Raw genomic sequence first — 15879 nt, 5'->3', positions numbered from 1 at the left:
AATGTCACCAACATTCCCGGATCAGTTCATCCGACACGGAGCTCTGGGATCCGATAGGAAGCTCTTCTGATCTCAGACTCTCCAGAAGGGCCTCAGTGCCTTCCAGCGGTGGAGACGAGGGCCTTCGGTCCATTTAGATGAATCCAAATCCAAACGCAGCGGTGTGACGCCGATGCTTCGATTGTTCATTTCCATCCGGATGTTTTCCTGTTATTTTATTGAACTACCTAGAAGCACTTCCTGAAAACTTGAAAACTCTACTGCGTAGGTGTGAGTGTGTGTGTGTGTGTGTGTGTGTGTGTGTGTGTGAGAGAGAATCAGTCGCATGCTTACAGTCATTTCAGTACCGTTGTTTGAACTCCTCTATGTTTAATCGCTGCATTTTATTAATTTCTTTTCACCTATAATAATTCATTCAGTATGTGAGTATATAAATGTTGATGTATAAAACATGTTTTTGTCTCGGCTTCTTTTCCAAACACACTCACACACTCCACTGAAGAGTTTATATGTGTGTTTAGATCGTCTTTAACTTCCTTGCTGTTGAAACAAATGATTGAATGAGAATTATTTCATATTATATTTCTATTCACTGTAACTCATGGTAAGTGTCCTTCACGTGTTCTCTATTCATTTATAATATACGAGCATTTCATTTGCTTCTGTAGTCGACTCATATGATCGGTGCTGGGGAAAGTTACTTTTAAAAGTAATGCATTACGTTATTTTTGCGTAACTTTGTTTCACCTGAGTTGGGTTCACTTCTTTATTTTTAGGAACAAAAAACCTAAAAGTTATATTTTTGGCAACTATAAAGGCCACCAAGTAATCTGATTTGGTAACTTGTAATGCGTTACACCCAGCACTGCATATGAACGTGTTTGTGCATTTGATACACGCATATATAGTTTACATATAGTATATATTAACAACAATATTATATGTACAGAATAAAAAAAGCTACAGATAAATTTCTGAGGAGCTAATAAACATTTTCTATCAATTTGTAAAATTCTGACATTCTGGTATAGATTTTATTTGTGAGTCTTTCCTGAAATTCAATGTTGTATGAGCATATTGAAAATAAAGAGATCATGTGGATTTATATTTAAATCTTTAGTGTCTCATACAGTGATTATTTGGTGTTTGAGCCGAGGGTTCCCTCCAAACACACCTGAAGCAGCTCATCAAGGTGTTACTAGGCAGACTAGAAACTTTCAGGAAGGTGTGCTGAAGTAAGTTGGAGTGAAACAGGACAGCGGCCCTCCAGGAAAGATTTGGGCGCTCCTGCGTTAGAGAAACACCTGCAGATGTTGGACAGATCGAGTGCTGTGGATCACGTGAATGGCTGTTTGTGTTTGTAATCAGTTCATCTGTGTGTTTTATACTGATTTTTGCATGATCTTAAATCATTCTAACATTGACATGCACTCACTGGTTTAGTAGTCCAAACCAGTTTTGACCACTAGAGGACTTCATCTGCTCAGGCTGAAACTATAAACCCCTTGAACCCTGGTCTCAGAGCTCAAACAAACCTACAGCCGTGAGAAACACACACAGAAGCACTTTAATCAGCGAGCATCACGCTTCGTTCTGTGATTGAAGTTTGTTCAGGTCGCAACTCGTGGTTTTTATATGAATAGTTAATCAGAAATTATCATTCTGTCATCATTCACTCTCCTCATGTTCTTGTGTGAGCTTCTTTCTTCTGTTGAACACAAAAGAAGTTATTCTGAAGAATGTTGGGAACCAAACAGCTGCTGGTAGCCATTTAGTTCCATACTATGAAAAAAAATGACTCTGGAAGTGATTGGGGATCAGAAGCTGTTCTTTTGTGCATGACAGAAGAAAGAATTAACATTGAGGGAGAATAAACGATGACTGAATTTGGGTGAACTATCCCTTTAATATGTGAACCACATTTGGACATTAATTGGAGTGGTTTATTGTAACTATTTATTTCTCTTAGATCTGAACTGAGTCTAACACCTGAAATGACCGATGTGCTTCAGAAACATGCTTGACCTCTGTGAAAATCCACTCCCACGTGCCTGATGATTACTTCCTGTCTGGCATTAGAGCATTTAATGAAACATCATTACAGTCCTTCATCTGCTGCGTTACAGACACTTTAAATCACTCCATCCGATCCGACTGAATCAGCCTTACACTCAAACAGCACTATAATGGTGCTGACAGACAGGGGGTCGAAAATAAAGAAAAAAAACTAAATCAATCCGCTAATAAACACAAGGCCTTATTACACAAATCCTTAAAAACAGAACAAACTAACGGTATTTTAACATACGTGTATAAGAAACGAAAATTTAACAGAATTATAAGATTAAAAAGCTCATGACATATGTTTATTATTATTATTTTAATATGTGTATTGAAGTTCACTTGCAGGAAAAAAAAAAAGTTTTTAAGAGGCGGGTCCTTTAAGGCTTGTCAGTAATCGGCCGCTTTTTTGATTGGCTAACATCACTGCGCAGAACATATCAACACCCCGAAGTGTTTTGAAAATATTAAATGCATAAAACCGTCAGTTACTCACAAACATTATGAAATCATTTACTTACGGTTTGTGGTGCAGCTGTTGTCAGATCCAGTAGAGTTGGGATGCTTCAGCTTTCAATAAAAGTTTCTTTGCAATCTTTCCATTTCACTGTGGTTCATAAAATAAAATAAAAAGATATCTATGAAGAATTTCAGTCAGGTTTCAGGCCTCACCATAGTACAGAAACTGCACTTGTTAAAATTACAAATGACTTGCTTCTTGCTTCAGACCAAGGCTGCATCTCATTGCTATTATTACTTGATCTTAGTGCTGCGGTCGACACTATAGACCATGCCATACTCATAGATCGATTACAAAACTATACTGGTATTCAAGGGCAGGCTTTAAGATGGTTTAGATCCTACCTGTCCGATCCCTACCACTTTGTTCATTTAAATGGAGAGTCATCTCAATTATCACCAGTAAAGTATGGAGTACCACAAGGATCTGTCCTAGGTCCTCTGCTATTTTCAATTTACATGTTTGCCTTTGGTAATATTATTAGAAAATACGGAATTAGTTTCCATTGTTATGCTGATGTTACTCAACTATATATCTCAACAAGACCAGATGAAACTTCTAAATTATACAAGATAACTGTGTTAAAAATTTAAAAGATTGGATGACCAATAATTTTCTCAGATTAAATTAGGATAAAACAGAGATATTACTTATTGCACCAAAAAACAGTACACAGAATCTCTTGGATTACAATTTGCAACTAGATGGATGCACTGTCACGTCCTCTAAAGTCAAAAAACTGGGTGTTATATTAGACAGCAACTTGTCCTTTGAAAATCATATTTCCCATGTTACAAAAACAGCATTCTTCCATCTTAGAAACATTGCCAAGCTTCGAAACATGCTCCCTGTTTCTGATGCAGAAAAGCTAGTTGATGCATTCATGACCTCTAGACTGGACTATTGTAATGCGCTGCTGGCTGGTTGTCCTGCATCTTCAATAAACAAGCTACAGATAGTCCAAAATGCAGCGGCTAGAGTTCTTACCAGATCAAGAAAATATGATCATATTACTCCAATTTTACAGTCTCTGCACTGGCTACCTATTCAGTTCTGCGTCAGTTACAAAATATTACTTCTTATTTTTAAGACCATTAATGGTTCAGCTCCTGTGTACCTAACTTGTCTTCTACCACGCTACAATCCAACCCGCTCCCTAAGGTCACAAAACTGGACTTTTGGTAGTACCTAGGATAGCAAAGTCCACTAAAGGAGGTAGAGCTTTTTCACATTTGGCTCCCAAACTCTGGAATAGCCTTCCTGATAACGTTCGGTGTTCAGACACACTCTCTCTGTTTAAATCTAGATTAAAGACACATCTCTTTAGCCAAGCATTCACATAATGCATCTTATAATCTCGTACTGCAGTTATATCTGATCAAATGCACATTAACATCCTTTTGCTTGGGTTGAACACATTATTTGCTTGGTTGGAACAGCAGCTACGCTAATCATGTCTCTATTTGCTTCTCTGTTTCGGCCACGGGATTAACATCCCATGGTAACTAGGAATTACAGAAGCTTCAGTCTGGATCCAACCCTTATGAAGATCTGAGATGACTGAACACCTGAGAAGAGATTATGCCAACCCCTCAGAGGACCTCAGATGATGCTAACTCTGGAACAACATATAAAACTACCAAATTTTGCTTAATCGCAATGTCTAATCGCAATCGCAAAGTTTAATCGCAACATATAATCATTGCAGTTAATAGTGTTCACCGTCTGTTTGATTACATGTAATTTGTAGCTAACTGCATGATTTTTTACTATACATTTCTGCCATAGTCACCACTAATAAACTACTCCTAAATATAACGTAGAAACTTTTGTAAAGCTGCTTTGCAATGATTGTATCGTGAAAAGCGCTATACAAATCAACTTGAATTGAATTAATTTACTAAACAATCTGCAGTCAAATGCTCTGGACAAACATATGATCCTCCGAGGTGATTAATAATAAAGCATAAACTTATTCCTGATGCTGGGATCCTTCTGAGCGGTACAGAGACCGAATGCATCAAAGCGAGTGCACTTTACTGCTCTTTTTGTTCTACTGTTGATAAACTTGAGCACGTGGAGCACATCACAAACTCAATGCGCATCTGTACTCTATCAGTGCAGCGTCAGTGATAAAACAGGTTAAATTTAACTCTGTGTTTAAATAGGTTCTGTTAGCGTCTGACACGACGCTCATGTCTGGTACTAGTAGGAGACGTCAACAGTTAAACGACTGAACGCCAGTGGGCAGGGCTAATATTACGATAATGTTAAACGATTGGTCAATGTCTTGCTCTGGAGGCGGTCATATGCAAATATGTAATATAACGCATTTAGAGCTTCCCAAATTTAATCCCAAATTTTTACCAGACATTAAAATATCCAAATAATTTGCCATTAGTAACCCTTTGCAAAAATCAATAATTATTTTTTTAATTGTTTTGGAAAAGTGTGAAAAAATGTGTTTTATGGTCGGTGGGATATTGTGTATACTGAATTAACATATTTCTGCACTCATAAAAACGAGTTGTTATATTAGTGCAACCAGTATTGCGACATCAATATTGTAACTTCATTTGTAACATTTGAACTTTGAATTTAGTGCAATATTCATTGTAACTTTGTCATTGCAGCATATTAGTGCAGCCTTCACTAATAGCTGCAACTTGATTTATATGTTTACCTACATGAACTGTATTATCCCAGCGGTCACTATTGTTGCCTTCAATATGTTTACTCATTTTTTGACTACTCTCAACAAACCTTAATACTTTTGAATTCATATGTTAATACTAAACACCTTAAAGATAACGTACCAAAAATCTTTGTCATATATTTATGTTAACATACTTCACGAGCCTTTTGTTTTGGAGCTTTGATGCAGTCATCATCTTCTCAAGGTGCAAACAGGAAGTAAACTGCTTTGGTCATGTGACAATTTGCACTAATCATGTGACACTGCAGCTATTTAATTGAGACCCTTTATTTTTTCCATATTTGCAAGAAATGCACTAAAACAGCAGTCAGTAACATTTTTATCGCTTTATAAATGAAAACCTTCTTTGGTGGGATTAAATGGGTTAATTAAATAAATACAGTTTACCTGCAGGATGTTGGAATGGTACAAAAACCTTTTGTATGTCAAAAGCTCAAGGAAGAGAGTTGAGTTCTCTTGTTGTGACTTCTTTAATATGCCTGATTTTGAACAGTCAGGAGATTTAAAAAAAATCTATAAAACACAGATAAAAAAAACAGAAAATGATGGAACAGTTGCAAAGAGCAACTATATATATATTCCCATTTAAGATGGACAATAATCCTGTATATATCACATAACTTCCTACACACTTCACAGCTAGTTTGCTGCAAATCTTGCCTCCAATCATGAAACATACAAGAAAAGTACAGCACTGTTGACTTTTTATTTCTAGGTGAACTATTTCTTTCATCTTTCAAATTTATTTATTTTTTTTACCAGTCAAATGGCATCAAATGAAAGGCTCATGCCAGCGTTAATGCAAAACATGCTTTTAAAGCAAACTAACAATAAAGGTCACAAAAGCCAGCAGATGCGTTCAGCAGATTTACAGATGAGCATTTCTCTGACTTCATGACGCTTCTGTGGAGGAAATGAAGGCAAGCGCTGATCTGCTTTAGATGCGCTCATTTTAATGTGCTCTGACCTGGAAGCAGGAAAGTCATGGATTAGTTACCCATGATCCTCTGGTTCCTCCCACGCCGGAGCCATAAGTGGGTCATGTTTGGTCATCTGAGGTATGAGCTGGAGAGAAAAAAAACAGTGATTTACACATTATTCAGTCCGTTCTGATCGTGATTTCTCATCCCTGTTTCATCCTAGAGTAAACAAAAGACATTTTGTTATTTTCAGTCTTGGGAAGGTTACTTTTGAAATGTAATAGGTTACAGATTACAAGTTACCCTATCTAGTTCAAGTTCAAGTTCAAGTTGATCTTTATTGTCATTCTGCTACATGTGTGGACATATAGTGGAGCGAAATGTCGTGTCTCGCAGGACCACGGTGCTATATACTAGTTAAACATAAGATAAACATACAACAATGCAAGTATAAGAGAACCCCCCCCCCCCCCCCCCCAAAAAAAACAAACAAAAAACAGAGCATCTGACTATACATATACTATAAATACTATAACTACTATACCTAGTTGCCTAGACATACACAAACTGAGACTGTACAAGAACTTTACATATATACTGTACATGAAATTGTGCAAAATGATAGAAATAAAAATTGTATATATATTTTGTACATTAAATTGTTGTGCAGATTAAAGAGAGATTTTGTGGGAAGAAGCGCGTCATGCAAAAAGATTTGTAGTGCAATGCTCAAGTAAACATTTTTTTTATTGAGTCTTTGTAGCAGGGAGTGTTCATAGAAAGTGTCTAGTGTGCATATAGTGGGATGAGTGCGTTACTACAGGTGGTTTGTATAGCCCACTCACCTGTGTGTAGCACACTCAGAATTGCACTTAGGAAAAGTTGTCAACAGTATTAATGAGTTGGGTGAGTGGGGGGTCAGAGGGGGGCAGGGAGATTGGAGTTAAGAGCTCTCACAGCCTGGGGAAAAAAGCTGTTGAGCAATCTGACAGAGCGAACTTTGATACTCTGGTACCTTCTACCTGATGGTAGGAGCTGGAAGAGGTTGTGGAAGGGGTGGGAGAGGTCTTTCACGATGCTGGAGGCCTTGCTGGAGCATCGTGCAAGGAAAATGTCCAGGATGGAGGGGAGAGGGGCACCGATGATCTTTGCGGCAGTGTTCACTGTCCGTTGTAGGGTCTTGCGGTCAGCAGCACTGCAGTTCCCATACCAGACAGTGATGCAGCTGGTCAGCACACTCTTAATGGTGCCTCTGTAGAAAGTGGTGAGGATGGGTGGAGGGAGACTTGCCCTTTTCAGCCGGCGAAGAAAGTGGAGGCGCTGTTGTCCCTTCTTGTTTAGTGACGTGATGTTCGTGGTCCAGGTAAGATCCTCTGAGATGTGCACCCCCAGCAATTTAGTGCTGCCGACTCTCTCCACGGTTGAGCTGTCGATGGTCAGTGGGGGGTGGTCAACAGAGTTTCTCCTGAAGTCCATCACAACCTCTTTTGTCTTACTCACATCGAGGGACAGGTTGTTAGCACCACACCATTTCGTCAGCTGTGCCACTACCTCTCTGTAGAGCGTTTCATCGTTGTTGCTGATGAGGGCTACCAGGTGGATGCTGCACACTGGTGGTGGACGAGGAGACATCACCCCTCACAATGTAGAGCGCTTTGAGTGCTTAGAAAAGCAGAAAAGCGCTATATAAATGTAATGAATTATTATTATTATTATTATTATTATTATTATTATTACCACAGTTGTGTCATCAGCAAACTTGATGATGTGGTTGGAGCTGGACTTGGCAGTGCAGTCGTGGGTCAGCAGCGTGAAGAGCAGCGGGTTGAGCACACAGCCTTTTGGGGCACCTGTACTCAGTGTGGTACTGCTGGAGGAGTTGCGGCCGACACGGACTGACTGAGGTCTTGCAGTTAAAAAATCCAGGATCCAATTACAGAGGGGGGTGTTAAGGCCCAGCAAGTTTAGTTTGTGGATGAGCTGTTGTGGGATTATAGTGTTTAATGCTGAGCTGAAGTCGATGAACAGCATTCTTACATAAGAGTCTTTCTGTTCCAGGTGAGTAAGAGCTAGGTGGAGAGTGGTGGATATTGCATCGTCCGTGGAAACTGGAATGGGTCCAGTGTGTTTGGGAGACTGGACTTGATGTGATGCATGACTAACCTCTCAAAGCACTTCATCATGATTGGGGTCAGTGCTATGGGACGATAGTCATTCAGACAGGACAGGGTGACTTCTTTGGTACTGGAATTATGGAGGTGGATTTGAGACACGTGGGGACGACTGCCTGGCTCAGCGAGGTGTTGAAGATGTCTGTTAGGACATCCGTCAGCTGTGCAGCACAGTCTCTCAGTCCACGTCCAGGTATGTTGTCAGGGCCCGCAGCCTTTCGTTGGTTAATCTGGGACAGGGTCTTCCTTGTGTCAGCTGGAGAGAGACAGAGTACCTGGTCGTTTGGAGATGTGAGTAGTTTCTGTGCAGGTGTGTCGTTCTGTATCTCAAATCGTGAGTAGAAGTGGTTGAGTGCATCTGGTAAGGATGTGTCATCATCAGTGGCCTGTGGTGGGGGCTTGTAGTCAGTGGGGCGCTCTGGCAACGCGGACTCTGTGGGGCGCTCTGGCAGTGCGCCCAACTGGGCGCAATTTAATGTAATGTAACTGATTAATTACATTAAATTAATGTAATTAATCAGTTACACTAATTTAAATTAATGTAACTGAATACACTTGATTACTTTTCTAAATTTCTAATGATTTTCAATTGTTAATTATTTTGAGACATGTAAAGCAGGCAGGGTTACTCTTACAGTAGAACTCAACACTGATTACTGTCAGACTTTCACAATCCTTCATCACTCAAATTAAGATTATAGCCTAATCATTTCATTTTAAAGTACAGTCTTACATCTTGTACATCTTGGCTGTCTGCGATGGCGGACGCTTTTTCTCTCCTCTCCTCCCCTTATCTTCCCTGCTTGCTCTCTCGTCTTGTCTATTGTCTAACACTTGAGAGACTCTTTCTGCACTGCTCTCCAAACCGAAAAATCATGGATTTGATCAACTGGTCTCTCAACGCAATTGACACCATATTCTATACAAGAGCCCTGGGTTCGGGGGAGCCCAATTGTCCGGACGGGACATTCGCTACTGGCTACACGATGGACGCATGGGAGAGATGGCGGGTCGTATGTCTGGCGGCTCTTTCCGTGGAGGACATTGAAGACATCTACCTATTCGGAACCATGATAACGGGTTTTCTGCTGATTGGATTAGGCTTTGCCCTGGGTTATCAGAGAATTCAGAAGACGGGAACAGCTGTCCAAAGCCTCACAAGGCTGCCCGTCATGATTGAAGCAGTGGGCAGAGCGGTCAGCACTGAGACTGAAACCATCAACCGCAATATGGATTCTATCACGGAGAAGCTCACGGCTGTGCTGAGAAAAATTTATGGACTTGGAGACCAGAATGGACAAAGAGAGCTGTGAAATTGGTATGCAGCTGCTCGCACCAAGACCAAACAATCTTATCATCTTTCGGCTTCCCAAAACAACAGAACTGCCTCGGATAAGGTAGTTCTGGAAACAACCCCCCCGGAAGGGCACTGCAGTGAGACGCTCTTGCTTCCTGACCCCTCCCACAGACACCCGGATTGTCGAATCCTTCTGGGTCCCGATCAAGGCCGTTTCCATGGCAATTGCTGTGTCGCTATCACAATCTGCGGACTGAGACAACTTGTTTTGGATACCAGCGGGGCGGATTTCCAGGCCTACAAATACACGAACTCACATCACACACATACATTCCATTCATTGATTATGTGCTTTTGTTGCTGGGGTGTTTTTTCTGTTCTCACACTGTACTCCCATAGTCATAGTCTGGGGGTTATTTTTTTTTCTCCCCTCCTTCCTCATGTTTAAGCTGTATTTCTTCCTCAATCCCCTGTCTTCCTGTCCTGTCCACCCCCTTGTCATATTGTATTGTATGTATGTTTGTGTATGTATGGACAGGTTGATGGCTAATTTCGCTGGTACTTGTGACTAGTGACAATAAAGGGCTACTACTACTACTACTACTACTACTACTACTACTAGCCAGCACAAAACCAGACTTTAGCACCTCCTTTTACTCTGAGATCATTCTGAGGTTAAATACAGATTTAAAATCATAACAAGAAATAGTTTAATAGCTGTGATATTATTTTAGAAATCAAATCTTTGCACAGCTATGACAGAAAAGACTGGCATCTAAAAATAGAGTAAAAAACAGTTCATCTTAAAAAATAAAACCAAATAGGAAATAAATCAGTTATTGAATAAGCATCTCCTGAAACACTGCTGTCTCATATTTTAGAGCAGTCGATGCGATTTGGGAAAGGAATCAATCTGTATGTGAAAAATATTCAAATGTAACCCACTTTGTAATCGCTAACATTTTCATAAGTAACTGTAATTCAATTACACATTTTTAAATAACTGTAAGTGATTACAATTACATTTATTTTTAAATTAAATTACGTAAATGCCGTTACATGTAACTAATTACTCTCCAGCACTGGTTATTTGAAATAAAATAAACTTTAATTAAAATAAAATATTTTTAAAAATGTAACATTTTATCTCACCTATAGGTCTGTAACGGTCCGGTGGTTGTAGGGAAAAGGCGCACGACGATAGAATAAACAAAAAGGAATCTTTAATCAAATAGCTTCAACACACTTACGACAATATGTTAACTTAAGATCAGACAAACACAAAGGCAGAACTGAGGACTTATAAAGGGGCTGGAACAAACGAGGAAACAAGGTAATTAATTAAACACAGGTGATGACGATCATTAATTAACAAAACTAGGACACAAACTAAAACAGGAAGAACCAAATAAGGACAAAAAGGAAACTAAACAAACAGTTCTGTTACAGATATCGCCCCCCTCCAGGAAGGTGCGTCCCGCACCGTAACAGTAACATCGGGGAGGGGGGGCGGGCATCCTGGAGGCTGGAGCAGAACCAGGCTAGGACAGTGAAGCCTCCAGGACGGATCAGGAGCCTTGGGAGACCATGTCAGGACTGGAGATTCGGGAGGCCATGGCGGAACTGGAGACTTGGAAATCCCTGGTGGATCCGGAGCCTTAGGAGGCCATGGCAGGACTGGAGATTCGGGAGACCATGGCGGATCTGGATCCTCGGGCGGCCATGGCGGGTCGGGGTCCTCGGGCGGCCTTGGCGGGTCGGGGTCCTCGGGCGGCCTTGGCGGATCTGGGTCCTCGGGCGACCATGGCGGATCTGGATCCTCGGACGGCCATGGTGGATCGGGGTCCTCGGGAGGCCATGATGGATCTGGGTCCTTTGTGGCCTTGGCCTTTGGCCTGGCCACACAAACTGCGGCTATATGGCCCCCCCCCAAATTTCTTTGGGAAAGTTCCCCTCTGGGGGCCACATTGGAGGAGCGGGTTCTTGGGGGCGCTCTGGAGGAGCGGGTGCTTGGGGGCGCTCTGGAGGAGCGGACTCTTGGGGGCGCTCTGGAGGAGCGGACTCTTGGGGGCGCTCGGGAGGAGCGGGCACTTGGGGGCGCTCTGGAGGAGCGGGCACCTGAGGGCGCTCTGGAGGAGCGGGCACTTGAGGGCGCTCTGGAGGAGCGGGCACTTGAGGGCGCTCTTGCAGCGTGGACATTTGAGGGCGCACGGGAGGCGCGAAGCTGGATAGAACCAGCGGAGACGAAGGAGAGCCGGACGGGACCAGCGGAGACGCAGGAGGGCGCTCTTGCAGCGCGGACACTTGGGGCCGCTCTGGCAGCGCGGACACTTGGGGGCGCTCGTGCAGCACGGATTCAAAGGGGCGCTCTTGTAGCGCGGACATTAGAGGGCGCTCTTGCAGCGCGAACATTAGAGGGCGCTCTTGCAGCGCGGACATTAGAGGGCGCTCTTGCAGCGCGGACATTAGAGGGCGCTCTTGCAGCGCGGACTTCAGAGGGCGCTCTTGCAGCGCGGACATTAGAGGGCGCGCTTGCCGCGCGGACATTAGAGGGCACTCTTGCAGCGCGGACTTTAGAGGGCGCACGGGAGGCGCGGGGCTGGACGGAACCAGCGGGAACTCAGGTGGGCTGGACGGGACCAGCGGGAACTCAGGTGGGCTGGACGGAACCAGCGGGAACTCAGGTGGGCTGGACGGAACCAGCGGGAACTCAGGTGGGCTGGACGGAACCAGCGGGAACTCAGGTGGGCTGGACGGAACCAGCGGGAACTCAGGTGGGCTGGACGGGACCATCATCGCCGTAAACGGCGTAACGTTCATCGCCTGTTGCGGCGGTATCCTCCTCGCCGCCGGCGGAACATTCATCGCTGTGGGTAGGGCTCCGACTCGGGGTCGGAGGCTCTCCAGACACCGGATGATGGCTTCTCTCCAATCAAGGTCGGAGGTGTCTGGGAGCTCTCGCTGTTGGTGGTAGGTGAGCCCGAGCCGGAGCAGCATCTTGAGGGCGAGAGGCGCAAATGCCATCACAAAGCTGGCGGGGTCCTGGATGGCGTGAGCCAGCTCAAAAAATTGCGCGAGCTCGCCCATCTTCTGTGTCGGTCTGATCTTCTGTAACGGTCCGGTGGTTGTAGGGAAAAGGCGCACGACGATAGAATAAACAAAAAGGAATTTTTAATGAAATAGCTTCAACACACTTACGACAATATGTTAACTTAAGATCAGACAAACACAAAGGCAGAACTGAGGACTTATAAAGGGGCTGGAACAAACGAGGAAACAAGGTAATTAATTAAACACAGGTGATGACGATCATTAATTAACAAAACTAGGACACAAACTAAAACAGGAAGAACCAAATAAGGACAAAAAGGAAACTAAACAAACAGTTCTGTTACAAGGTCAAGGCAACATTACTCATTTTTATTTATAATATAATATAATATCAATAATCCATAAATAACACTAACCCTCAAAGAATGAATTGAACAGCAATTTTACTTTTGAAGTACTGTACAATAAAACTGAAAATGCAATTCAAAGAAATTAATTTGCACATAATAAATAATTTTAACCAGAAATGTTTGTCAAGACATATATTATCATCCTTTGAATTGCAATTTAGAATTTCCTGCATGTCTGATTCTCCAGCTCTCGCATGCAGTGACCGAAGAAATTGAGAGCTAATATCAATGCGGTGACCTCATCTGACCTCTGAGTCCTCAGTGGAAAAAGGGCTGGAAGCCCAGAGAAGCGCATCCACAGAAAGCTGATTCTGTGCCTGGAAAATAGGTTTGAGAACAAGCGCCTGCTTGGATCTCACAGATCGCATGAAAGAGTTAAAACAGCCATGCGGTTATGATCTCTGACCCCGGGGCTCCAGAGGTCATCGCGAGGTCATCGTGTTCTCTGGAGATGAACAGCACGTTCATCAGCCCTTAATGAAGCGTGACCTCTGACCTCAGAAAGCCACGGATGTCCAGCAATTGTCCAAACGAGAGAAAGCGAGGCTAACCACTGCCAAATGCTTTCTCCCTCCGGCCGGGAAATATTAGCCTCGGCCAAAATACAAAACAGTGTACTTTTGAAGAAACGATTCCACGGATAATTCAATCAATTCACTGAAGCGGCTCGCTGGTTTACAAGCAAGAACACAGCAGGTTTGTGTCTGTCCTTCGTGCATTCTTATGGGGAAAACAATTTTTACTTAACCGTGAGGAACATTTTAGAAATTTAATTTCACACTTAATTGAGGGTCCTTCTGGACTTTGGTTTGGTTTTTATGTAACGCGTAATGGAAGACACCACATTCTCTACATGAACGTGTGTTTGTCATTGGGATAAATCTTGGTCTTGGGAAGAAACTCTTCCTTCTGTGACTCAAACACTGAGAATCTATACAATTAATAATTGTAATTTCATTAGCACAGGTGAAAAAAAGAATGCATCACAGAAAAATAAAACTGTCTTTCTATGTTCTAATCCTCAAAAATGTGCACTAAAGAAAACTTCCCTCAGAAATTGCTTGCAAATTCCACAAACTATTACAAAGAAACAGTGTTTTTAGAAGTAGAAGATTACTCTAGTAATCTTTAACTACCTCTTTTTTTACAGTGTATCCTAAATAAATGCATGGCTGTTTTTAATGGCGGACAGCACACACTTACTAAGAGCATCTTGATGGATGTTTCTGGTTTTTGTGAGCAGACTGAGCTGAAGTGTTTCTGTCTGCAGGAGGTGCTGCGGTCATCGAGAGCAGATGAGGTGATGGAGCACGGGAATCTAATCAAGCTGCGTCGCTCTCGCTGTCTGACTCCAGTTTATACTTCAAACTTCCATCTGAACCACTGACAGAGTTATCTGACAGTCTATCTACATTTACATTTATGCATTTAGCAGACACTTTTATCCAAAGCGACTTACATTGCATTCAAGTTACAGTTTTATTTTTTTTTTACATTTTATCAGCTCTTGCTTTCCCTGGGAATCGAACCCATGACCTTGGAGTTGCTAGCGCCATGCTCTACTATTTGAGCTACAGGAAAGCCTATCTGGAGAAGACAAATAATAATTTCTAATAACAATATAATAACTAATAATAACATGTCTATAATTCATAATAACTCTTCCTCCAGTGAAAAAGTGCATCAAAATCCAGCCACATATTTGTTTAGAGCTGTTTTGTCTTGTAAACGCTGCTGGATCTGTGCAGATTTCTCTCCTGATTCAGACCAGAACACTTTTTCACTGGAAGCGTTATTATGGATTGACTCTATCAGATGTTAACTGATGGACTGGAGTGGTGTGGATTATTGTGATGTTTTTATCAGCTGTTTGGACTCTCATTCTGACGGCACCCATTCACTGCAGAGCATCCATTGCTGAGACACTGACATGTTCAGCACAAGTTCATTTTTGAGTGAACTATAGTATTTCTTAAAGTCTAGTCTCATCTAGCCAATACATAATTTCTGACACTATTACAGAAACTCTCGTTTATTATCAGTTAAACATGACTCTTTTGCTCCTTTGAGAAACAGTAACATTTGGCTGGTCATGTGATCTCCTCGAGACGACTTACATTTACATGAAGATTCAAAACATGCTTTCCAAAAGCTACATTTCCTTGTATGTGACATTTTAAGGGTCTTGAGGTCACTTTTAAAGTTTTAAAGTCCAGCATTTCTCATGCGAAAGATGATCTGATTATACTGTTTTAACGTCACATCAGCGTCATGCCTGTCATTTTGTTTTCATAAAGTGGGCATCTGTTGGCAGAGCTCGTTCTCAGATAAATGATGTTTAATAATGTGGAAGCGGTGATGACGCCAGAGCACAGGGCTTTAGTGCTCATGCTAATTCTCACTGGAGAAGTGCATGATGGGAGTAATATGTTAAAATGCTGAAGCGGTTCCCTGGCAGCGCTGATCACGTATGAACAAACCCTGAATATAAAGCGCTGCGAGATCTTCCAGATAGTCTGTATTACACTGATACGCCAGTCTTTCTTCTGGAAGTGGATGATTATATAAAAAATACGCAGATTTCACACATAATGGATTGATGGACAGAAGTCATGATCTGCTGTAAAGTAGATTTGGTGTTAAGTGCTGAATTTGCTGAAAATCTTTTTTTATCTTTTCATTTTACATTATTGACACACTATTTTCCTTTTTTGATATTTTGCAGTTGCTTTG

The 15879-nt window shown here is 42.0% G+C and overlaps 1 protein-coding gene across 3 annotated transcripts in view; it reads left to right on the top strand.

Annotated features, from left to right (window-relative positions):
- Positions 1-1110, top strand: part of LOC306886396 (serine/threonine-protein phosphatase 2A 56 kDa regulatory subunit gamma isoform-like) — an 18384-nt gene extending 17274 nt beyond the window's left edge. For 2 of the 3 annotated variants that reach the window (XM_079443464.1, XM_079443465.1), the window contains one exon: positions 1-1110. This exon is cut by the window's left edge and continues 532 nt beyond it. The gene's annotated coding sequence lies outside the window, so the exon portion shown is untranslated. The other variant, XM_079443466.1, reaches the window with a different exon arrangement.
- Positions 1111-15879: the final 14769 nt, after the last annotated feature.

The sequence above is a fragment of the Barbus barbus genome (assembly GCF_936440315.1).
Source record: "Barbus barbus genome assembly, chromosome: 20".
Lineage (NCBI taxonomy): Eukaryota > Metazoa > Chordata > Actinopteri > Cypriniformes > Cyprinidae > Barbus > Barbus barbus.
This window is presented reverse-complemented; position numbering and strand designations above follow the sequence as displayed.